General features: G+C 47.2%; 1 long non-coding RNA gene across 1 annotated transcript in view; it reads right to left on the reverse strand.

Annotated features, from left to right (window-relative positions):
* Window positions 1-4,582: 4,582 nt before the first annotated feature.
* Window positions 4,583-26,279, reverse strand: part of LOC146830232 (uncharacterized) — a 60,140-nt gene continuing 38,443 nt past the window's right edge. The window contains exons 2-3 of the long non-coding RNA XR_014961139.1: window positions 14,895-14,976; window positions 4,583-4,691 (exon numbers count right to left, since the gene is read on the reverse strand). This is a non-coding gene — a long non-coding RNA (uncharacterized LOC146830232). The remainder of the gene's footprint in view (window positions 4,692-14,894; window positions 14,977-26,279) is intronic.

Below are 26,279 nucleotides of genomic sequence, written 5' to 3' on the forward strand. Positions count from 1 at the left end.
TGGGGACCCCATTCCATCCTATCCGAAAGGGTGACACCGAGATATTCAAAGACTGAAACCCTATCCAGAGTAACACCATTTAGAGTAGGGTTAGGACCATTTTTTTTGGGCGGGTTGCATATCATGAATTTTGTTTTTGAGGAGTTAACCTCAAGGCCTCTCTGGGAACAAAATTCAGAGAAACTATCGAGGGCACGTTGAATCCCCATAGGGGATTTAGACACCAGAAGGGTATCATCAGCAAACATTAGTGCGACCACCTGCTCGTTGTTAAGTTTGGGGGCATCGATGTCCTTGACTCCCCTCAGGTGGGACACTAATGCATTGGTGTAGAGAGAAAATAGGGTTGGGGCCAGGACACATCCCTGTCTAACTCCACTGTTAACAGGGAACTTTGGGGTCAGATTGCCCCACTTACCGCACCTAACTTGGGCAAAATTATCATTATGGAGCCGTTTTATAATCCCCAAAAGGCAGGCAGGCATCCCCATCTCAGCCAGAACCGCCCACAAAGTTTGCCGAGGGACTAAGTCAAAAGCTGCTTTGAGATCGACGAATTGGTTGTCTGTTTTTGGAGGGACAGGGCAGGCTGAGTCAGACCTGGATTGATTAGAGAGATCTGCATTTGGAGTTGGGGAGGGGTGACCCTTTGATCTGATCAGGGCTGTGCCTGGCGAGGTGAATGCTGGCTCCACCCCCCACTGGGCGTCTGATAGCGGACCTCCTCTTTCTGAAAGGAAGGATGCGGCCTTGTAAACAAAGTGCTCCAAGACTGAGCAGAACTGGTTGTGGCTGGGTTCAGGGACGTGTGACTGTTTAGAACAAAGACTTTTGGGGTATAAATATCTGCGCTGAAACCCCTACCAATTGAATTACTTCTGGACTACAAGACGAACCTCTGTCCGTGTAACCAAGGAATCTGCAGGAGTTGGACTGCCCCTGTGCCCGTGTGCTGTTTCTGGGGTTGGCCTGCAGTGGTTACCAGTGGACTTGGAAGAAGAGGGTAAAGGACTTGGAGAGAACTTTCAAAGATCTTGCTGAAGCAATCGCCCAAGGGCTTGAGTTGAGCTTGCCTCCTGTCGAAGTCTCAGGCACATTAGACTTCACCATCAGCCTTTTGAATCCTCCCAACGAGGACTTCCATTTGCAGGTGAGGCTCCTGTTGAGAATTCCAGGGCCTCTAGTTCTACTGCAGAGAATGTGGGCTGAAATCACCCCTAACGCACGTTTGAGAGCTGCTGCAGCTGAGAGCGCCATCGAGAAACATCGCGCTGCTGCTGCTGAGTGCTCGCAACATCAGGATCATCGCATTGTATCAAGGGTGTTGCATCCCAGCGATCGTCGCATCACGACATCACAGCCCAGACGCATCGCGGCCGCCATTTCCATCGCATCGCACCAGTGTCGTCACTCCCGAGCGGAGCGCCATTTCTTCGCATCGCAACCTGCTCGCAGCACGCATCCACAGGCCGTTGCATCGTCTCCTCCCTCGCGGCAAGGAGTCATCACATCACCGGCCTCACGTGCAAAAGTTAATCGCATCGCCTTCCCTCACATCAGCAGTCCGGCGCATCACCTCCTCCCTCGCGGCAAGGAATCGACGTACCACCGGCCTCGCGTGGAAAGAATCGACGCTACAGCTTCATTGTGACATTTTGCTTCTTTGCACTACCAACCCAGGTACTTTGTGAGTAGAAGGGTCGCAGAGACCACTGCTTTGAACTGAACTATTGGCACATTTTGAACTATTTTTGCAACATTCCAAGAGTATTTCTATTTTATTGTATTGTGACTTTTTGTCATTTTGGTTCTTGTGATAAATCTATATAAAAGATACTTATTTTTATTACTACCTGTGTGGTGTCCCTTTGTAGTGTTCTTCACTGTGTTACTGTGTATGGTCATAAATGCTTAACACACTGCCTCTGAGATAAGCCTGTCTGCTAAGTTACCACAGGGTTGAGCAGGGGTTCTCAAAGGGGGTAGCCCCCTTACTCTGACTTAGAAAGAAGGGTCCCTACTTGGACAGTGGCCAGCCATTGCCAACTAGAGACCCCATTTCTAACATCTACCATCCGACGAATTCAAGTGGCAGGATACCAGATGTGGCCTAACGCATAGAGCTTCTGACTTTGCAACTGGGCACTCAGGTTAAAGTCCTGGCGTTGGCTCACTATGCTGTGACTCTGGGCAAAGCATTTAATTTCCCCATACCTGGAAAAAACATGAATCTGATGTTGTGTACTATAATCTAGTGTTCACACGAAGCACTGTGATCCCCTTTGGCCAAGTTTGCTCAATATGAAAACTACAAAAGTGGGTAAAATGGTGGATGTACACCCTGGGACATGCCTGAGTGCCCAGACTTTCCCTCGCAAGCCAGGACCTCTGTTTTATAATCTAGGCTTTCTAGCCACCAGTACCAGGCCTTCCACCCAGGCGTCGTCTAAGCAGGCAGACTGTTAGGCTAATAGGCAAAATGTTACTGCTAAGTAATCATAGCAACCGAACATATCCTCCCACTCAAGAAGCCACTCTCTATTCATATCACCTCTGGGCATCTGTGCTCCTTTTCTTCGTGAAGGTCTGATATAAAAGGGCCTACCCTGCTAATACTTTGTCTTCGTGTCTTATAGAGCATCAGATGTCATTTTTTTTGCATTTCTAGAAGTCTCATTGGTTTAAGCACCATGCACTAGCTGTGCTTCAAGTAGCCTTGCACCTGTCACTGTGTGTGCCGCACAATGCCTTGTAGCAGTTTTGCACCTATTGCATTATGGGCACCTCTTTCTATTCCTTTCCTTTGTGTGCCTCTAGTCCAAATACCTTTAATGTTTTCAGGAATGCAGTAAATAGCACATTTTACATCTCATGTGCTTAGAGTGCTGTACATCTGGGTCCCTTAACAAGCATTACGCCAGCATTGTTTTCCCGCATAAACTCATAATAAAAAAGTGTGTTGGGGCGCCCACCAAGATGGTCACACTGGGCGCCATCAACTCTAAAGCCGGCCATACAGTCAGCAATCAACAAACTACCTCTCTTCCTTTGTTCTGGAAGTGCAGACTGCAGGCAGTGGTGGCGGCGAGATGGCGGAGTGTGGAAACATTCCTGTAGCTTTTGCAGCACAACAAAAGGGAAGGTCTCAGGTCAAGTACAGGGCCATTAGCACGTCAAAGCACTAGCGCTTTGACATACCTATGGCCCTGCCACAGACAGAAGAGAGAGGGGAAATTCTTTAGTCCCCTTGTCCCCCGCGTCACCCCCACTACAAGATCTGGGTTGATATATCCTCGCATCCCCCACACTTCCTACGCTCATGCCACCCGCCCCTGCATTGTGTAATAGAAGCCACCCAACTCTACACTGTGTAATAGTGCAATGTGTCACCTGTCACTGCTCTGTGTACTAGGGGGCCACCCAACCATTTACTGTGTTATAGGGGCCACACACCCCTGCACTGTGTAATAGGGGCCACCTGTCCCTGCACTGTGTAATAGGGGCCACCTGTCCCTGCACAGTGTAATAGGTGGCCACCCGTCCCTGCACTGTTGAATAGGGGAACCCGCCCCTGCACAGTGTGATCAGGGCCACCGTCCCTGCACTATGTAATAGGGGCAACCCATCCCTGCACTGTGTAATAGGGGCCATCCGAACCTGCATTGTGTAATAAGGACCACCTGCCCCTGCACTGTGTAAAAAGGGGCTACACATCCCTGCACAGTGTAATAGGGGGCCACCTGTCCCTGCACTGTGTAATAGAGGCCACCCGCCCCTGCACTGTGTGATAGGGATCACCCCTCACTATAATAAGAGCTACCCGTCCCTGCACTGTGTAATAGGGGCCACCTGTCCCTGCACTGTGTAATAGGGGCCACCTGTCCCTGCACAGTGTAATAGGTGGCCACCCGTCCCTGCACTGTTGAATAGGGGAACCCACCCCTGCACAGTGTGATCAGGGCCACCGTCCCTGCACTATGTAATAGGGGCAACCCATCCCTGCACTGTGTAATAGGGGCCATCCGAACCTGCATTGTGTAATAAGGACCACCTGCCCCTGCACTGTGTAATAGGGCCCACCCGCCCCTGCACTGTGTAATAGGGCCCCCCCGCCCCTGCACTGGGTAATAGGGGTCACCCGCCCCTGCACTGTGTAATAGGGGCCACCCATCCCTGCTCTTTGTAATAGTGGCCACCCACCTCTGCTCTCTGTAATAGGGGCCCCCGCATCCCTGCAATGTCAAATAGGGGGCCATCCATCCCTGCACTGTGTGTTATAGGGGGCCACTGTCAGTATTACAAGCAATCTTACCTGTTGGTTGCTTGTTGGTGGATTTCGCAGAAACGTTATGGACCGACTTCCTTTTACTCTTAACTAACACCCTGTGATGAATTTTACACACTAAGGTAATTAGGTAGGATTTAGGGAGGAGGGCCGGATCGGGGACGCTACCTGTTCCTGGTTGTCGACCTGCGAGGCAACAAGGAAAGAGGATTATAATAACGATCTCCCTATCTATTTAGTTTCTTACACTAAGTTCTGTACAATTATTACTTAATTATTCACACGCAATGTACCCTACCTGCGATCTAGGAAAGTCTGGTGTCGCGTCCGTGTTGTCGTTGTGAAGTGTGGATTGTCTTCTCTTGTAATCAGAGGAGAGTAGTTTGTAGATGAAGTCTTTGTTCACCTATGCGGGGAATTAAACATTTGAATAAGTTACTGGTTTTTCTTATGTGGTTTCAGCGCCAAAATACTTATTCCTGTTTACTCCTGTTTCACTTACTACTTTAAATCTCCAGCTTTCTTATCTTCACAACCTGTATTTTGTTATAAGAAATAAATAAGAACATACACCAAAGAATATCAACTAAAGTTATGCTAATATTGTTCTTTCTAAAACGTGCAAGAAATCTTATCTGCCAATAATCTTGCATGCGCAATGCACTTAAGTCTTTTAAATGTCTTTTGTCTTTCAGATTCAGTTCCCAGTTCCAAGTGACTGCCTTCAAAAAGATTTGCTAGGTAAGTGTTCTAAACCTTGATGGTAGCTTGCTTGGGGTGGGCGCCTGAAATTGTACAAGAAAAAACGTTAACTTAACTTCTTTATTTCTTTCAGCTTCGTGAAGGAAGAATTCTTCAGCTTCGGCAGGCTCCCGCGACGTCCAAACAAAGAACAGATTCTCCAACAGGAACTCAGGTAAGTCTTCAGGGGTGTCCGGTGGAAGGCAAAGCATTTGGCATCGTTGGGTGTGACTATTTATACCTTTGCCACACCCAAACGGCCGCTGACACGTCGCGCACGTTTTCAGTACGTGCGTCTCGCGTCTGTGTTTTCATTATGCCTACAATCGCTTTGAACCAAAGGAGGCCCTCCCGCAGCTGGCACTCAAACTGCAAACCCACGACTCGACATCAAATCACCACACTCTGCATTTCTGCATTCCCCAACCCAATGCGCATTTTCCAATAGAGTGAGTATCAAATAAACGTTTCTCTACACATTGAACAGTGCCGATTTACAAAAGTTCGAAACGCAAATTAGAACTGTATTCAGACATTACATTAAGCAACCTTGGTGTGCAGGAGGCAAGGGACAGGGGTGGGATTCATGATGGGACAAGCTCTTTTTGGAGCATTTTACTGCGTCATTTTGATGGTGCAGAGAGCGTCATGACAGCCACCTGTCCCTGCACTGTGTAATTGGGGCCACACGTCCCTGCACTATTTAATAGGGGCCACCCGTCCCTGCACTGTGTCACCCGTCACTGCACTGTGTAATAGGAGACCACCTGTCCCTCCACTGTGTAATAGGGGGCCACCTGCCCCTGCACTGTTTAATTGGGGGCCACCAGTCCCTGCCCTGCGTAATAGGGTCCACCAGTCCCTGCACTGTGTAATAGGGGGCCACCCGCTCCTGCCCTGTGTAATAGGGGAAACTATCCCTGCACTATGTAATAGGGGCCACCCGCCCCTGCACTATGTAATAGGGGCCACCCATTCCTGCACTGTGAAATAGGGAGCCACCCATCCCTGCACTGTGTGTAATAGAGGGCCACCTGCCCCTGCACTGTGTAATTGGGGCCACACGTCCCTGCACTATGCAATAGGGGGCCTCCCGCCCCTGCACTATGTAATAGGGGGCCACCCCCCCTGCACTGTTTAATTGGGGGCCACCAGTCCCTGCCCTGGGTAATAGGGGCACCTATCCCTGCACTGTGTAATAGGGGCCACCCGCCCCTGCACTATGTCATAGGGGCCACCCATCCCTGTGAAATAGGGGGCCACCCGTCCCTGCACTGTCTGCTAGGGGCCACCTGTTTCTTTAATAGGGGCCCCCGTCCCTGCATTGTGTAATAGGGGCCACCCGTCCCTGCACTGTTGAATAGGGGATCCCGCCCCTGCACTGTGTGATCGCGGCCACCATCCCTGCACTATGTAATAGGGACAACCCGTCCCTGCAATGTGTAATAGGGAGCCACCCATCCCTGCACTGTGTGTAATAGAGGGCCACCTGCCCCTGCACTGTGTAATTGGGGCCACACGTCCCTGCACTATGCAATAGGGGGCCTCCCGCCCCTGCACTATGTAATAGGGGGCCACCCCCCCTGCACTGTTTAATTGGGGGCCACCAGTCCCTGCCCTGGGTAATAGGGGCACCTATCCCTGCACTGTGTAATAGGGGCCACCCGCCCCTGCACTATGTCATAGGGGCCACCCATCCCTGTGAAATAGGGGGCCACCCGTCCCTGCACTGTCTGCTAGGGGCCACCTGTTTCTTTAATAGGGGCCCCCGTCCCTGCATTGTGTAATAGGGGCCACCCGTCCCTGCACTGTTGAATAGGGGATCCCGCCCCTGCACTGTGTGATCGCGGCCACCATCCCTGCACTATGTAATAGGGACAACCCGTCCCTGCAATGTGTAATAGGGGGACACCTGTCCCTGCACTGAGTAATAGGGAGCCATCCGTCCCTGCACTGTGAAATAGGGGGCCACCCATGCCTGCACTGAGTAATAGGGTGCCACCCACCCCTGCACTGTGTAACAAGGGCCACCCGTCCCTGCACATTGTAATAGTGGCCACCCACCTCTGCACTCTGTAATAGGCCCCCATCCCTGAACTGTGACATAGGGTGCCACCCATCCGTGCACTGTAATAGGGGGCCACCCATCTCTGCACTGCGTGTCATAGGAGGCGACCCATCCCTGCACTGCGTGTAATAGGAGACCACCTGTCCCTGCACTGTGTAATATGGGCCACCCGTCTCTGCACTATTTATTAGGGGCCACCCGTCACTGCACTGTTTCACCCGTCACTGCACTGTGTAATTGTGGGCCTCCCGTCCCTGTACTATGCAATAGGGGGACTCCCGACCCTCCACTGTGTAATAGGGGGCCACCTCCCCCTGCACTGTTTAATTGGGGGCCACCAGTCCCTGCACTGTGTAATAGGGTCCACCAGTCCCTGCACTGTGTAATAGGGGGCCACCCGCTCCTGCCCTGTGTAATAGGGGAAACTATCCCTGCACTATGTAATAGGGGCTCCCCGCCCCTGCACTATGTAATAGGGGCCACCCATTCCTGCACTGTGAAATAGGGGGCCACCCATCCCTGCACTGTGTGTAATAGAGGGCCACCTGCCCCTGCACTGTGTAATTGGGGCCACACGTCCCTGCACTATGCAATAGGGGGCCTCCCGCCCCTGCACTGCATAATAGGGGGCTATCCGCCACTGCACTATGTAATAGGGGGCCACCCGCCCCTGCACTGTTTAATTGGGGGCCACCCGCCCCTGCACTATGTAATAGGGGCCACCCATTCCTGCACTGTGAAATAGGGGTCCACCCATCCGTGCACTGTGTAATAGGGGGCCACCCATCCCTGCACTGCGTGTAATAGGAGACCACCTGTCCCTGCACTGTGTATTATGGGCCACCCATCTCTGCACTGCATAATAGGGTCCACCAGTCCCTGCACTGTGTAATAGGGGGCCACCCGCTCCTGCAATGTGAAATAGGGGGGCACCCATCCCTGTACTGTGTGTAATAGGGGGCCACCTGTCCCTGCACTGTGTAATTGGGGCCACACGCCCCTGCGCTTTTTTAATAGGGGCCACCCGTCCCTGCACTGTGTCACCCGTCACTGCACTGTGTAATTCTGGGCCTCCCGTCCCTGTACTATGCAATAGGGGGCCTCCTGCCCCTGCACTGTATAATAGGGGGCCATCCGCCCCTGCACTATGTAATAATAGGGGCACCTATCCCTGCACTGTGTAATAGGGGCCACCCGCCCCTGCACTATGTAATAGGGGCCACCCATCCCTTCACTGTGAAATAGGGGCCCCCCCGTCCCTGCACTGTGTAATAGGGGCCACCCGTCCCTGCACTGTTGAATAGGGGAACGCGCCGCTGCACTGTTGGATCGGGGCCTCCATCCCTGCACTATATAATAGGGGCAACCCATCCCTGCATTGTGTAATAGGGGCCACCCGCCCCTGCACTGTGTAATAGAGGCCACCGGCCCCTGCACTGTGTAATAGGGGCCACCCGCCCCTGCACTGTGTAAAAGGGGCCACCGTCCCCTGCACTGTGTAATAGGGGGACACCTGTCCCTGCACTGAGTAATAGGGGGGTCATCCGTCCCTGCACTGTGAAATAGGGGGCCAGCCATGCCTGCACTGAGTAATAGGGTGTCACCCGCCCCTTCACTGTATAACAAGGGCCACCCGTCCCTGAACTTTGTACTAGTGGCCACCCACCTCTGCACTCTGTAATAGGCCCCCCCATCCCTGAACTGTGAAATAGGGTGCCACCCATCCGTGCACTGTGTAATAGGTTGCCACCTATCCCTGCACTGCGTGTAATAGGAGGCCACCTGTCCCTGCACTGTGTAATATGGGCCACCCGTATCTGCACTATGTAATAGGGGGCACCCGTCACTGCACTGTGTAATTGTGGGCCTCCCGTCCCTGTACTATGCAATATGGGGCCTCCCGCCATGCACTGTGTAATATGGGACCACCAGTCCCTGCACTGCGTAATAGGGTCCACCAGTCCCTGCACTGTGTAATAGGGGCCACCCGCCCCTGCACTATGTAATAGGGGCCACCCATTCCTGCACTGTGAAATAGGGGGCCACCCATCCCTGCACTGTGTGTAATAGAGGGCCACCTGTCCCTGCACTGTGTAATTGGGGCCACACGTCCCTCCACTTTTTTAATAGGGGCCACCTGTCCATGCACTGTGTAAATGGGGCCACACGTCCCTCCACTTTTTTAATAGGTGGCCTCCTGCCCTTGCACTGTATAATAGGGGGCCATCGGCCCCTGCACTATGTAGTAGGGGCACCTATCCCTGCACTGTGTAATAGGGGCCACCCGCCCATGCACTATGTAATAGGAGCCACCCATCCCTGCACTGTGAAATAGGGGGCCACCCATCTCTGCACTGTGAAATAGGGGGCCACCCGTCCCTGCACTGTGTAATAGGGGCCACCCGTCTCTTTAAAAGGGGCCACCCGTCCCTGCATGGTGTAATAGGGGCCACCCGTCCCTGCACTGTTGAATAGGGGTACCCGCTGCTGCACTGTGTGATCGGGGCCACCATCCCTGCACTATGTGATAGGGGCAACCCGTCCCTGCATTGTGTAATAGGGGCCACCCGCCCCTGCACTGTGTAATAGGGGCCACCCGCCCCTTCACTGTGTAAAAGGGGCCACCCTCCCCTGCACTGTGTAATAGGGGGACACCTGTCCCTGCACTGAGTAATAGGGGGGTCATCCGTCCCTGCACTGAGTAATAGGATGCCACCCGCCCCTTCACTGTATAACAAGGGCCACCCGTCCCTGCACTTTGTACTAGTGGCCACCCACCTCTGCACTCTGTAATAGGACCCCCCATCCCTGAACTCTGAAATAGGGTGCCACCCATCCGTGCACTGTGTAATAGGGGGCCACCCATCCCTGCACTGCGTGTAATAGGAGACCACCAGTCCCTGCACTGTGTAATATGGGCCACCCATCTCTGCACTATTTAATAGGGGCCCCCCGTCACTGCACTGTGTCACCCGTCACTGCACTGTGTAATTGTGGGCCTCCCGTCCCTGTACTATGCAATACGGGGCCACCTGCCCCAGCACTGTTTCATTGGGGGCCACCAGTCGCTGCACTGCATAATAGGGTCCACCAGTCCCTGCACTGTGTAATAGGGGGCCACCCGCTCCTGCCCTGTGTAATAGGGGAAACTATCCCTGCACTGTGTAATAGGGGCCACCCGCCCCTGCACCATGTAATAGGGGCCACCCATTCCTGCACTGTGAAATAGGGGGCCACCCATTCCTGCACTGTGTGTAATAGGGGGCCACCTGTCCCTGCAATGTGTAATTGGGGCCATACGTCCCTGCACTATTTAATACGAGAAACAGCCACTACAACGTGGCCGTTTCCACGTATTACAATAAGAACGCATGCGTTAAAACGCATGCGTGGTTACCACAAAAAGCCTTTACCACGCATACCTTTACTACGAGAAACGTAGTAAAGGCATGTGTGGTAAAGGTAATATTAAAAAACGGGGGCTTGGGGTGTCTCCCCCCCCCAAAAAAGTGTGCAAATATAAAAGGGGGGTTGGCAGGGTCTCCCCCCCAAAAAAAACCACACCTGATTCAGATGCGATGTGGAGGCAATCGGCGTCATTAGAGGAAACGGAAAGACACTTCTGCTTCCTCTAAACGACATGCGACGGAAGAGCTTACAAGGGAGAGAGGACGAAGAGAGATAAGAGGGGATTTTAGTATAAGAAATTAATGAGGGGGATGTGTAGCGAAGAGGAAAATTTAAAGGGTTGAGGGTAGGGGAATTTGAAAAAAAGGGTTTGTGGGTGGGGGAATTGCGCAGGACAAAGATTTTAATGTTAAGGGCAGGGGAATTTATTAGAAGAAATGGGAGCGGGGGTTCACTACTATAATAACCTTTATCAAGAAAATGCCATTAACATGCAAATCATTGAAAAGATATGCATGGTAAAGGCATTTTCGAGGTAAATGTTATGCGTGGTAATGGCATTCGCGTTGGAACGCATGCGTGGTAAAGGCATGCGTTGCAACGGAATGCGTTGTAACAACATAAACCTTCAATAAGGGCCACCCGTCCCTGCACTGTGTCACCCGCCACTGCACTGTGTAATTGTGGGCCTCCCATCCCTGTACTATGCAATAGGGGGCCTCCCGCCCCTGCACTGTATAATAGGGGGCCATCCGCCCCTGCACTATGTAATAGGGGGCCACCAGCCCCTGCACTGTTTAATTGGGGGCCTCCAGTCCCTGCCCTGTGTAATAGGGGCACCTATCCCTGCACTGTGTAATAGGGGCCACCCGCCTCTGCACTATGTAATAGGGGCCACCCATCCCTGCACTTTGAAATAGGGGTTCACCCATCCGTGTACTGTATAATAGGGGGCCACCCATCCCTGCACTGCGTGTAATAGGAGACTACCTGTCCCTACACTGTGTAATATGGGCCACCCGTATCTGCACTATTTAATAGGGGCCACCCGTCACTGCACAGTGTAATTGTGGGCTTCCCGTCCCTGTACTATGCAATAGGGGGCCTCCCACCCCTGAACTGTGTAATATGGGGCCACCTGCCCCTGCACTGTTTAATTGGGGGCTAGCAGTCCCTGCACTGCGTGATAGGGTCCACCAGTCCCTGCACTGTGTAATAGGGGGCCACCCGCTCCTGCCCTGTGTAATAGAGGAAACTATCCCTGCACTGTGTAATAGGGGTCACCCGCCCCTGCACTATGTGATATGGGCCACCCATTCCTGCACTGTGAAATAGGGGGCCACCCATCCCTTCACTGTGTGTAATAGGGGGCCACCTGTCCCTGCACTGTGTAATTGGGGCCACAGGTCCCTGGACTATTTAATAGGGGCCACCTGTCCCTGCACTATGCAATAGGGGGCCTCCTGCCCCTGCACTGTATAATAGGGGGCCATCCGCCCCTGCACTATGTAATAGGGGTACCTATCCCTGCACTGTGTAATAGGGGCCACCCATCCCTGTGAAATAGGGGGCCACCCGTACATGCACTGTCTAATAGGGGCCACCTGTTTCTTTAATAGGGGCCACCCGTCCCTGCATTGTGTAATAGGGGCCACCCGTCCCTGCACTGTTGAATAGCCGAACCCACCCCTGCACTGTGTGATCGGGGCCACCATCCCTGCACTATGTAATATGGGCAACCCGTCCCTGCAATGTGTAATAGGGGCCACCCGCCCATGCACTGTGTAATAGGGGGACACCTGTCCCTTCACTGAGTTATAGGGGGCCATCCGTCCCTGCACTGTGAAATAGGGGGCCACCCATGCCTGCACTGATTAATAGAGTGCCACCCACCCCTGAACTGTGTAACAAGGGCCACCCGTCCCTGCACTTTGTAATAGGGGGCACCCATACCTGCATTGTGTAATAAGGACCACCCGCCCCTGCACTGTGTAATAGGGGCCACCCGCCCCTGCACTGGGTAATAGGGGGAGACCTGTCCCCGCACTGAGTAATTGGGGGCCATCCGTCCCTGCACTGTGAAATAGGGGGCCACCCATGCCTGCACTGAGTAATAGGGTGCCACCCGCCCCTGCACTGTGTGACAAGGGCCACCCGTCCCTCCACTTTGTAATAGGGGGCACCCATACCTGCATTGTGTAATAGGGGCCACCTGCCCCTGCACTGTGTAATAGGGGTCACCTGCCCCTGCACTGTGTAATAGGAGGACACCGGTCCCCGCACTGTGTAACAGGGGCCACCCATCCCTGCTCTTTGTAATAGTGGCCACCCACCTCTGCTCTCTGTAATAGGGGCCCCGCATCCCTGCAATGTGAAATAGGGGGCCACCCATCCCTGCACTGTGTGTTATAGGGGGCCACCTGTTTCTGCACTGTTTAATTGGGGCTACACGTCCCTGCACTATTTAATAGGGGCCACCCGTCCCTGCACTGTGTCACCCGTCACTGCACTGTGTAATTGTGGGCCTCCCGTCCCTGTACTATGCAATAGGGGGCCTCCCGCCCCTGCACTGTGTAATAGGGGGCCACCTGCCCCAGGACTGTTTAATTGGGGGCCACCAGTCCCTGCACTGCGTAATAGGGTCCACCAGTCCCTGCACTGTGTAATAGGGGGCCACCCACCCCTGCACTATGTAATAGGGGCCACCCATTCCTGCACTGTGAAATAGGGGGCCACCCATCCCTGCACTGAGAAAAAAGAGGCCACCCATCCCTGCATTGTGTAATAGGGACCACCTGTCCCTGCACTGTGTAATAGGGGGAAACCCACCCCTGCACTGTGTAATAGAGGACCTTCTATTGGAAGAAAAAAATTCTACCCGTTCCGTTGTGAGCGCTACCTGTTCTCCATCCACTTGAGCACAACGTTCCCTGGCTGGCTCCTCACCTTTATCCAGCGCGAGTAAAACTCTTCTCGGCCGTGCTCTCTCCCACCATCCTCTGCGAAGAAAACTCTGCCTGAGCCAAGCGTGCCCTCCAGCCACTAGAACGCACAGCAGCAGCTCTCATTTCCAAAATGGACTATTGCACGCACGGAAATCCTGGAAGTCAAGCGGGATTAGCGGAAGTCAGGTAGCCCGGAGAAGCAGTGCGGCGGAGTGCGGGATATCACTGAAAATACCGAAAACCAGGTGGGAGCACAAGCCCTAGCCCTAGCCCGAGCTGGAGCCAGCAGATGCAGTGGCAACCAGTGAGTGGGGAGTGATCGCGGCTGTCAAAAGGAGCGGTTGCGAAGTGCGAGCTCGGGTGCGGCTTGTGGTGCCCCCGTGTGCCCCGCTCGCACAGGCGCATGAACGTTGTCCGAACCTTGGCTGACCTCTTGTTTCCGCACTACAGGCATTACGGCAGACTGAAAGGTGGGCTTCAAGGAGGGCAGCGCTCGAGGGTGACTGGTGGCTGCTCACCTCCCTCAACCGCGCCAAACATTTCCCAAAGGTGCTCTCAGTGTCATAGTTGGCCACAGTCAGCAGTCCGCTGTCTGCTGCCCATTTGTCCCCTGATTCCCAAGTCAGTTTTTCCTGGTCAGGCTTGGCAGCGCTGTTGTATTTTACATAGCTTGCTTTGTATTAGTTACCATGGTTGTCATGATGTCATGATGAATTGGAATACTGTGGTCCCCTAGCAACATCCTTTCATCTGCTGGTAAACGGTGGCAGAGGAGTTGCAGTTGGACTTGTAAGCAGAGGTGTCCCAGGGGTCTGTACTATTCTACTAATAAACTGCTGTTTCAACAAGAAGCGTGTGTACCTGCTTCACAAAACTGGCGACGAGCGTGGAAGCAACCCAACAAGGAAGCATTGTCTATATTCAGCTTTAAAAAAAATTTATTCGGACCGTGAGTGACCCCTGGATTATTATTTGTTTGGTTTCTAGTGACACTAAGAGCTCTTTATCGTTGATAGAGCTAGCATCTATGACTGTTGCCTTATATTTTCAATTTGCTAATGGATATCCTGCATGTGGCATGTTTTAACAAATAACGGTGCGATTTTGCGCGCTTAGCAACAGACCTTTCCTGCGTTTACATCGCATTGCCAAGCTGTTACTCTGTGAGGAGCTACGTGTTATGCCTTTTAACCAAGCAGCGCTGCACCGCTATTGAATTCGGGCGTTTCGCTTGATTTGTGCTGCGCTGACGCGCTGGCGTGCATGTCCGTATCTGGTGTGCTGTCGAAGGATTGGTGAGAGTGCAACAAGGGTTTTTGCGGTGTTGCGTCCCACAAGCGGCATTGTGTAACATCGAGGAGTTCATCCTACCGAAAGATGTTGTTTCGTACGTGCGCACACGAGTGGTCAATCAGCATTATTTGAATTGAAACAAGCGTGCACTTACCTGGAGTGTTCGTGCAGCGACATTCTTTTTGTTTCTCTTCGTTTGAAGCCACTGGAGTGTTCGTCCTGCTTCGCAAAGGATCCTGTGTAAAAAAAAAAAGACAAAAGAGGGACTATGGTTATTTCTCTCGTTTCTAGAGCAAGAACACTAACAAAGGACTAAGATCCAATGCTATGCATCCAGTTTTAAAGGGAAGGAAAGGAATTTAAAAGAAATTTTATTTTCACATCATTTGGAATTATTATTTACGCACATGTCATAATTTTTTTTTATTCCAACAAGCAAAAATTTTATAAATATATTATATATTTATTTAAAAAAAAGGAACCTAGCATCACTCAAATTTTATCGGAAATCCATCACAACACGGTGTGAACAATGTCGTCACAAGTGATTCCAGCACCACCTTATTTTCTACCAAGTCCTGGTGAACCATGCATGTTATGGGAGCACTGGAAGGAAACTTTTGAAACTTATTTAGAAGCTATTGGGGGTGACGATTACGTTTCAAAAAGAAAATTAGCAATTTTAAAACAATTTTTAGGCTTGGAGGGAAGAAATGTTTTGAAAACATTACCTGCAATGGAAGCCATTGTGACTGAAACCAGCGCCGATAGTGAAGCTTCTGGAGACAGTAACATTGACATTTTTGAAATTGCGTTAAAAGCATTGGAGGAGAACTTTGGAAAAAAAGTCAGTGTAGTGGTGGAGAGACACAAGTTTTTCTCACGGGTACAGGCGGCAGGAGAAACTATTGAACAATATGTAGCAAATTTGAGAATGCTGGCTGTTACGTGTAAATTTAATGATATGAGGGATGATCTAATTAGGGACCAACTTATTAACAGAATGTCTAATTTAAAAATACAGGAAAAGTTATTAGGTTTAAAGGATCCCTCTTTAGATAAAACATTGTCGGTAGCCAAACGGATGGAAAACACTTCCAGATATGTAAAAGAGTTAAATACACCTTCCCCAAAAATAGTAAAAGAAGATGATACTATACATAACATAAAAAGGAATACAAAAAAAGTAGAAGTCAAACCTATATCTTCCAACAGACCAGAAGGTGTGAGATTTAAACCTAAAGTTTGTTATAGGTGTGGAAGCCCGAAACACACAGCAGATGCTACCTATTGTCCTGCAATTAAAACAAGGTGCCATAAATGCAAGAGGTTAGGACATTTTGCAAGATGGTGTAGAAGTGTTAGTTCTTCTGAGACATCTAAGTCTGTAAATGCATTAGTTCAAGATGATATGCCTCATAAGGAGGAGTTATTCTATGATAGTGAGGGTGAGAATGAGGATATTGAAGTTATGGTTATTGAGTCAAGTCAAGTTCTCAAATGTGAAACTAACAAACAAGATAGTTATCGTCCTCCCAAATGCATCATCAAAATTAAGAACAAGGATGTACACGTATGGGCAGATTCTTGTTCCCCATTTACTATCATAGACAAGTTTATTTGGGAAGGTTTAGGTGGTAATTTGAATGAATTGCAGCCCACTGATGTTATTCCAGAGGGGTATTGTGGTGAAAAGCTTCCTGTGTTAGGTTGTATAGAAACTGAGATGCGTTTCTTAGACAGGAAGATTACAGCAAAATTGTTTGTAGTAAAACAAGGAAGATCTCTTTTGGGGTGGAAGGAACAGAGAGCACTCAATATAATTTTGAACCCTAACCATCCTCAACAAGTTTTGCTAACCTCACCAAGTACAACTTCCAAATGGGTTAATAAATTTCCAAAATTATTCAGTGAAAAATTAGGATGTTTGAAAAAGTTCAAACACAAAATCATTTTGAAAGCAGATGCTACCCCCAAAGTACATAAGGTAAGAAATGTACCTTTGGTTTTAAGAGAAAAACTTAAAAATGAGTTGGTCAGATTGTGCAATGAAGATATTATTGAACGTATTGAGGCGTCCGAATGGCTAAGTCCAATTGTTTTGGCCCGGAAACCTAATGGCAATATTAGGATGTGTATTGATTTGAGAGATGTAAATGATAACATATGGATAGATCGGTATCCGCTCCCACGAATAAATGAAATGTTAGCTACTATCAAGGGGGGAACATATTTCACCACTTTAGACCTGTCTAATGCATACCACCAAATACTATTACACGAAGATTCAAAGCACATCACTTCTTTCATTACTCCAGAAGGAGCTTTTCAGTTTAAGCGCATGCCATTTGGGTTAGCGTCCGCTTCAGCCGTTTTCCAAAGGGTTATGCAATCAATATTAACTGGTTTTAAAAATGTAGTGGTTTTTCAAGATGATGTGTTGGTATGGGGGAGTGATGTAAACAATCATGATTTGATCTTGGAAGAGGTTCTCATCAGACTTTCTGAGGCTGGTCTCACTATTGCGTTAGAAAAATGTAAATTTGGTGTCAAGGAAGTGGAGTATCTTGGTCATACTTTGTCCAGTGAGGGTGTAAAACCAAAACGTAGTTTGATTGAAGCCATTGAAAAGGCTCCCGCCCCAAGAGATAGAGATCAACTCAGGTCATTCTTGGGGTTAGCAGAGTACTACTCGAAATTTGTTCACCATTTTTCTGACAAGGTACAAGAGCTTAGGAACTTGATGAAGAAGGGTGTCAAATTCGAGTGGACTGATGCTTGTCAACAAAACTTTGTTTCTATCAAGAAATGCATCATAAATGCTGTGTCATTAAGGCCATTTGACCCTAATGACCAAACTATCATCACTACCGATGCCAGTAATAATGGGTTAGGTGCGGTACTAATTCAGATGCACAAGGGACAAGAAAGGGTAGTGGCGTTTGCGTCCCGCACACTAAAAGGGGCAGAACACTCTTATTCAACCATCGAGAAAGAAGCTTTAGCATGTTGGTGGGGCATACAGTATTTCAGGACATTTGTGTGGGGAACTAAGTTCCAATTACATACTGACCACAAACCTTTGATAGATCTTTTCTCCACCAGAGGTGAAAGCAAGGCCACTCCCAGAATAGCCAAATGGTTATACCGTTTGCAAGAATATGCTTTTGATGTGAAATATATTCCGGGTGCAAGGAATGTAAATGCAGATTGCATATCTAGATTACCGTTAGAAAATACAGATGAGGAGGAAGATGATGAATGGATGGTTGCCGAAATTAAGGATGTGTGTACAGCCATCAGTGAAGTTGAGTGGAAGAAGGCCATGGAGGAAGATGTTGTACTGGGCATGGTTATAAAAGCCTTAAGTGGTGAACAAGGATGGAAGGTACATAAGGATCTTAATTCTTTCAAATTGATATGGTCGGAGTTGAATGTGATAGAAGGTACACTTAGGAGAGGTAATAGATTAGTGGTCCCTGAGAGATTAAGAAACAGATTACTAAATATCATGCATGAAGGGCATGGGGGTATGTCAGCCATGAAGAGAAGGATTAGAGTAGATTTTTGGTGGCCTGGTATGGATGTGCAAATTGAGCGTTTTGTTCGAGATTGCATGGCTTGTGCGTGTAGCGACAAGACTCATTCTTCTCAAGAAACTTCTATAAGTGCGTCACCCATGCCTAAAGGTGCATGGGATAAATTAGCCATCGATATATGTGGACCTTTCGATATCTTAAATGCATCAGAGAGATTTGCCATAGTTATGGTAGATTATTTTTCAAAGTGGCCAGAAGTTGCCTTTGTTAAAGAGGTCAAGGCTGCAAGTGTTATTTCATTTTGTGAAGACATTTTTAGAAGGGAAGGTTGCCCCACTGAACTAGTTACAGATAATGGACCCCAATTCATATCGGAAGAATTTGAGAGTTTTCTGAGGAAGTGGGGAATCAGGCACACCACCACGCCAGTCTATCATCCAAGGGGAAACGGGTTGGTGGAGCGTTTCAACAGAGTACTGGTTGAATGTATTCAATTGGCATGCAAAAACAATGAGTTATGGAGGCAGTGTGTAAAGGACATGTTGTGGTCGTACCGCACTACTCCGCATTCTGTGACTAGGGAAACGCCTTTTTCTCTACTTAAGGGAAGGATTCCTTGCTCTGTGGCTGTTCCACCTTGGATGAATAGAGCGGGGATATACAATGCAAACTTAGAGGAAATGCGAAGTAGAGTGGAAAAATATCAGAAAAATTATTGTGATCGTTTTAATGAAAACATTGTGAAGCCAAAACGTTGTTTCATGCAAGGAATGTTTGTGAGAGTATTTGTTGGAGACAAGGCTAAAAAGGGTCGGCCTAAATGGTCTTCTCCCAAAAAGATTATTGTTGTTAAGGGTAACAGTGTTAAGTTGGATGATGGAAATTGGTGGAACACTAGGAAGGTATCACCATGTTCTGACACTGAAATTGTCATGCCTCCAAGTACTCAACAAAATATTGTTGCATGCAGAGTTAATACTGATCTTGTTGGATTGCCTGTTGCTAAGGTCAGAACGAATGTAAGACAACGTACAATGCCTACAAGGTATAAAGATTACGTATGTACATAGTTTTATCAGAACAAATGTAAGACAACGTACAATGCCTACAAGGTATAAAGATTACGTATGTACATAGTTTTATTTTTTTTTATTTTATTATAAAGAGGGGAGATGTGTTGTATTTTACATAGCTTGCTTTGTATTAGTTACCATGGTTGTCATGATGTCATGATGAATTGGAATACTGTGGTCCCCTAGCAACATCCTTTCATCTGCTGGTAAACGGTGGCAGAGGAGTTGCAGTTGGACTTGTAAGCAGAGGTGTCCCAGGGGTCTGTACTATTCTACTAATAAACTGCTGTTTCAACAAGAAGCGTGTGTACCTGCTTCACAAAAAGCGCCTCTTAGCAGGACCCTCATTGGGGGCATCAGTTTAGATAAACCCGCCATAGCACTTTGTTTCGGCACAGTACCAACAGACCCAATAATAAACAATAACACCAACGAAGGCCTACCTGTGTACTTTTTCGCCGCCACCGGAGTCATTGTTGTGGTGGTCCCGACGACCGGAGGAGTCCAGGGACTACCACTCCCTGCGTCACAACCGGCGCACGCCGCAAACGTCATCGCTCCGCGCCCAAAGGCGCACATAAGCGGCTGGAGGAGACTGGACTGGGTTACCCCCTTTGCAATTTATACTGTCATTATACGGTGTGGTAAGGACTTTCTATATAAAACGTGTCAATGAAATAGTTAGTTGGGACTTAAGAATTATTACGTGTTAACTTCTGTTTGGTAAATAAACAGGTTTTGGTAAATTAAAGAAGTATGAGCTTAAACAGACGTAAGGGGGCTGCTGGCACCCTGGATGCCTTTATTATTAGAGCAGAGTCTCTTTTAACCCATGAGATACAGATAGCAGAGAGACGCCTCTCGCTTGACCCTTCTAAATTAGCTGTATATAGACAAACAAGCCCATTAACTACTAAGGCTCCATTACAGTCACCAAGGCTAAGTCCACCACTGATTGTCCATAATGAGCAACGATCATTAACTTCACCGATACCACCCTTAACTGATTTGGGCAACGTGGAAGTTATTGAAGATGGCCCAAACAAAAGAGGAATGACAACTAGGTTGCGTGTTCCGAGGTCAACTGAAGACTTAAATGAGACGGGGCAATCGGTAAAACATAGACAAACAAACAGGCACAAGAAAGCCAAAACAAAGAAAGCAGGAGGGCAGGTGTGTATGGTGAATTTAAACCATAATGCCGATGAGCACCCTGAGATTGAAACCCAGAACAGAACAGTTAGCACGCAGACAGAGACAGACCTCGGTATATATCCCTCTTTTTTAGAGCAGACTAGGACAATACTAGAGGGCTCTATAGCATCAATGCTAGAAACTGCTCTTGGGATAATGTTAACACATATTAGTGATCAAATGGATAAGAAACTTAGCCCAATAGGAATAAAGATGGAGCAACTGAATAGTGCAATAGAACAATTAAAAATTAGCAGCAATACCGTCCACATTGAAAAAGCTACAGGAACATATCCACTATCACAAGCAGAAGGGTTGTTAGCACAGCAAACTAAAATGAGTAATGTGGGTGAAGAGCAATTATCAGCAAACCATATGCCAAAGCTGACTGACAGGAACATAGATCAACTGGGTAGAGCACGGGATACACAAGATAATTCAGGAGGGCTTCAAAACAGTAACAGCCAACATACAACTCCTAATGTACTGGAGACTCATACTGGTTTAAGACAAAAACAAAGTCCCAAAGGGACTGACCTTATACCCAATAATGAAGTTTTAGGTCTTCCACCGGCCTCGTGCCCTTATGCGCTAATTTTAGCTGGAGTCCCACCGCTTAAAAGCTAGCAAAAGAATCATGGCATAATTTGTGAAATAAGACGGTTGATTGGCTCACTAAACACAAAAAATTCCATCCCTCGAGCATGAAAGATATCTTTATGGTCCGTAGGGTTGGGTGGATAGGGAAATCCCTATAATATGGTAGGCGACTGCGTAGTAGTAAATTTTCGGCGACCACAGTTGATAAGCAGAATACTAAACATGCATGAGGAGATATCCCCCCAAGGTAGTTGCATTACCGCCCTTCCACTGGGCTTTTTCTACAGACCCGATTTGGAAATCCCCATAATAGTGATGGTACACAAGTAGTACTCTCCAATAGGTTCCAGGGGTTATCTGATCTAGATGCACTAGATTGACAACAAAAGATATTACATCAGAGAGATACCCAACCTGGGATTATTGGGCAAAATTGTGAAATGGTTCAAACTCGCTCAATAAATGCTCATAGTGTGGAAATGCCCCATTGTGTCTTAGATTCCGGTAGGATACAGGAAATAAGGCAGTATCGTGTGGAGGAGAATACAAGTATTACTCAAGGTAATCTCTTAGGGCCCGATTCACAGAACTAACTTAAGGCAAAATCCTAAACTTACTACTTTTGGTATTCACAGAAGTTAGGATTTTGTCTTAAGTTTGTCTTAAATCTGTCTTAAGTTTGTCTTAAGTTTGTCTTAAGTTTGTCTTAAGTTTGTCTTAAGTCTGCCTTAAGTCTGCCTTAAGTCTGCCTTAAGTCTGCCTTAAGTCTGCCTTAAGTCTGTCTTAAGTCTGTCTTAAGTCTGTCTTAAGTCTGTCTTAAGTCAAACTTAAGACAAAATCCTAACTTATGTGAATACCAAAAGTAGTAAGTTTAGGATTTTGTCTTAAGTTAGTTCTGTGAATCGGCCCCTTAGAGATTCCATCTGACTACATGATTAGTAGTATTATAACTGAGAGATCTAACTGTAGTACGAATAATAATCTACATCTAGATGCTGAACGAGGCACACAGTCGGAAATACGTCTTATTTCATGGAATACAGCAGGCCTCAATAGGAATCTTAGAGATATGGAATGGCACGAGTACATAGAGCTGAGTGATATTTGCCTTTTGCAGGAGACTTGGGCATTGGAAATCACCCACAGAGTAGGATACAAGACATTTAATGTGGAAGCTAATCATTCGGCTAGAGGTAGGCCATCGGGGGGCCTAACTATTTGGGTGAGGATCAGCCTTGAAGTTGATATAACCCAAATATCTTTACCATCACATGATATAATTGGGATCAAAATAATTGCTAGGGATGGAAAAAAGATCTATTTAATTAACATCTACAATAGACCGAGCCCAGCAGTAAAGGAATCATCGATGATAGACCAACTTGATTCCTTTTTAAATACATTGGAACCGAAGGCACAGGTAAGTGTTGGGGGGGACTTGAACTGCTGTTTTGAACCAGTGGTGGGTTTTGAAAATCTTTTTGAGGGTGAAGATGCAGCAAATAATATCCCTAATATAGAAAGCGACAAGCTAGTGCCGTGCACCATGGCAGTGGCGCAAATTATGAAATTGACTACAGGGAATGGACTAAGAGCTTGTAATGGCTGTTTACCCTCGGATAGACCTAGTGCGTATACTTCTGTAGAGGCAAATCTCGGAGTAATATAGACTACATAATGGTTTCGATGGAGCTATAGCCAACTGTCCTTGATTTAAAAATAGAACCTAGAATTGAGAGTGACCATAGACCACTTCAGCTGACATTATCAGCGCAGCTATTTCTTCCTGCGTTTTTGTGTAGTGAAGGAAATAATAATCCTGTAGATGAAACCCTAGTAAGTAATAACCGCTGAGCCCTTAAATGGCCATATATTCTAGGGAACACCCATTCTTTGGAATGCATTTATAAGACCTTCGTGGATGTTATTTTGCCCTATATTGATAAACTACCTGATCCAATTTTAATGCTAGAGCTACATAATGCCCTTGTAGATGCATTAAATCCATTAGTGAGTAACACTCTGAAGGAAGGTAGTAGAGGCAAGCAAGATGAGAAACCAGGGATGAATCCTTGGTATAATAAGGAGTGTCGCGAAGCAAAGGCTGAACTAATAGTGGCAATCAAAACCAACAATGGAGTCCTAATAAGGGAGAATAGGGCCAGTTACAAGAGAATCCTAATTAAAACAAAACAAATCTGGGAAGATAACATCTGGTCAGAACTAATAAGAGCTGCGAAAACAAAAGACCAGCTACGTTTCTGGAGGTTAATAGCAAAAGGGAACAGGTCAGGTAGAGACATTAAGGATCTTTTCCTTGACGCTAATACCTGGGTTGAGCATTTTACTGGTCTTTACGCAGTAGTTGAAACTGACCATCCTAATATTGCTGTCGACCTGGCGTTAAACTTAAGGATCGAGAATTTACATTTTAGTTTGGAGGAAACCATTTTGGCCATTGATGCAGTAAAGCTCAGGAAAGCCCCAGGATCGGATAAAATACCAGGTGGTCTGTTAAAGCACGATGTTAGCGTTTGGGGACCATATATTAATTGTTTATGCAACGCAATAGCCTCGGAAAAGCCACTGCCCGAGTCATGGAAAGGGGGAGAAATTGTGACGATTTTTAAGAAGGGCAACCGTTATGATCCCGTAAACTATCGCCCAATTAGTTTAATTGACATTTTACAAAAGATTTATGCCAGGCATATTTTAAATAACCTAAGTGACTGGATAGAAGAAGAAAATGTGCTTTCAAAATTTCAGGCAGGATTCAGAATTAAAACCAGCACAATCGATCAAGTATTTAGGTTTATGTGTATTTGTTGGAAGTATATAAATCTAGGAAAGGGCCATTTGTATATTGCTTTCGTAGATCTGAAAGCTGCATTCGACTCGATACCACGGAATTTATTATGGGATTCACTAAAATGCCAAGGGGTGCCTAGCGAATTGATAGTACAAATTATGAGACTGCATGAGGAAAACTTCGCTAAAGTGAGATGGGTACCACGGGGCGAACTCACAGAGCGAATCCCTGTAAGAAGAGGTGTGCACTAGGGGTGCGTACTGGCACCCACTCTATTTTCTTTATATGTGAATGATATTCCCGAGTATCTGTATGGTTGCGCTAATGATGCAACTAATTTGGGGAGGGATCTGGTACCAGCATTACTATTTGCTGATGACACTATACTAATATCACAGACCCCGAAAGGATTACAGTGTTTAATAGATCATTTCTACACATACTGCGTAACTAAAGGCCTTGAAATAAACTCCAAAAAAACTAAGTATATGGCAATAAATCCGCACAGATCATTTAATAAGAATCTAGTACTAAATAACGAAAAATTAGAGTACGTGCAAAGTTTTAATTATTTGGGTATAACCCTAGATACAAAAATGTGTTGGAAACCCCAGTTGGAAAAAAACAAGATAATCCTTCTGCAAAATACGGTGCCGATAGCCAAAAAACATCAGGCTAGCACTTCGGAAGCAGTTTCTCCAGTTTTGGAGGTTTTTAAACACAAAGCTCAATCAGCTTCCCTTTATGGGGCTGAAATCTGGGGGCCTTACTGTAAAAGGAACTTTGAACTGGGAGAAAACAAATTCTTTAGGAAAATATTAAGTCTTCCCATAAGAACTCCCCTGATTCCTATCACGATGGACCTGAATGTTAAACGCACTGACTCTGCTGCCCAACTAAGACCGCTCCTATTCTGGGTACGACTTTGGATAACCCCGGAACTGAAACACTATAGGGAAGGTCTAGAGGAGATATTAAAGAACGATAGGAGCAAGGATATTCCTTGGTTCAAACATATCTCCTTCTGGTTCTCAAAGCTGGGTATATCTTATTTTTGGGAAGATCCGACCCAGCTGATATTATCATCAAAGAAACTGCTAAAAATAAACTTTTGGGCTCATATCAAAAACAGTATGTTACACAGCTCCAATAAAGGGTCACTAACAAATAAGTTTCTTCTTTTTAAAGATGTGCCATGCTTTGAGCCATTTACGGACGAGGTACGCCCACAATTAGCTAAGACCCAATATGCAAAATATAGGTACGGGGCGCTACAAACAAATGTTAATAGATCCAGATGGTGCAGCAATCCTGGAAGGGAAAGTAGTGAACTGTGTCTACTATGTCAAAGTGAAGCCAAAGAAAATGATCTGCTTGTACTTTTTTTCTGCCCATCGTATAACATACCAAGGAAGAAATGGTTTATACCCATTTGTAAAAACTTGAATATTAGGGTTTGTAAAGAGGCAGAGAGAATTTTGAAAACTGACACATTGCAAGTAATTGTCTTTGGCGTAAGTAGGTACTCTTTTAATGTAAATCTCATAAGAGCCAAAGTAGGATTAAAGCTTTAAAAATAGATACTTTGGTAAATAATAGAAGAACCAGAGGAAAACTGCGCCTATGTTATAATCCTGCATAAAGTACTTTATGTTCCTTTTTATGTTGTATTAGGAAGTTGAAATATTTATATCCATGATAGAATGGTGGAATATTGGAATTATGAAGTGAGATCCACATTGATGTTACCTGTGGTATTATGAAATTACAAAGGGATCCTGTGAGGAAGCACATTCTATATAGAAATGTTACTGAATTGGCCTAAACTGATTTTATGATTATAAATGCCTGCTTTTAGATATTTATTGTATTATATAGTTTTATTGGCTGTAGTAGGGGCAGGTTGCACTCCATAAATTCGTCCCAAAGCCGCTTATTGCGATGTATGTATTGTATAGTATTTATATTTTAACAAATTTATTTGAATTATGGAATGTAATTTTATATGCATCTTTTATGGTCCTAAATGAATCGAAATAAAGAATTTTTAATTTGAAGTATTAGGGGCCACCCGTCCCTGCACTGTGCAATAGGGGGCCACCCGTCCCTGCACTGTTGAATAGGGGAAACCGACCCTGCACTGTGTGATCGGGGCCACCATCCCTGCACTATGTAATAGGGGCAACCCGTCCCTGCATAGTGTATTAGGGGCCACCCACCCCTGCACTGTGTAATAGGGGCCACCCGCCCCTGCACTGTGTAATAGGGGCCACCCGCCCCTGCACTGTGTAATAGGGGGGACACCTGTCCCTGCACTGAGTAAT

The sequence above is a fragment of the Triturus cristatus genome, chromosome 5_1, assembly GCF_964204655.1.
Source record: "Triturus cristatus chromosome 5_1, aTriCri1.1, whole genome shotgun sequence".
Lineage (NCBI taxonomy): Eukaryota > Metazoa > Chordata > Amphibia > Caudata > Salamandridae > Triturus > Triturus cristatus.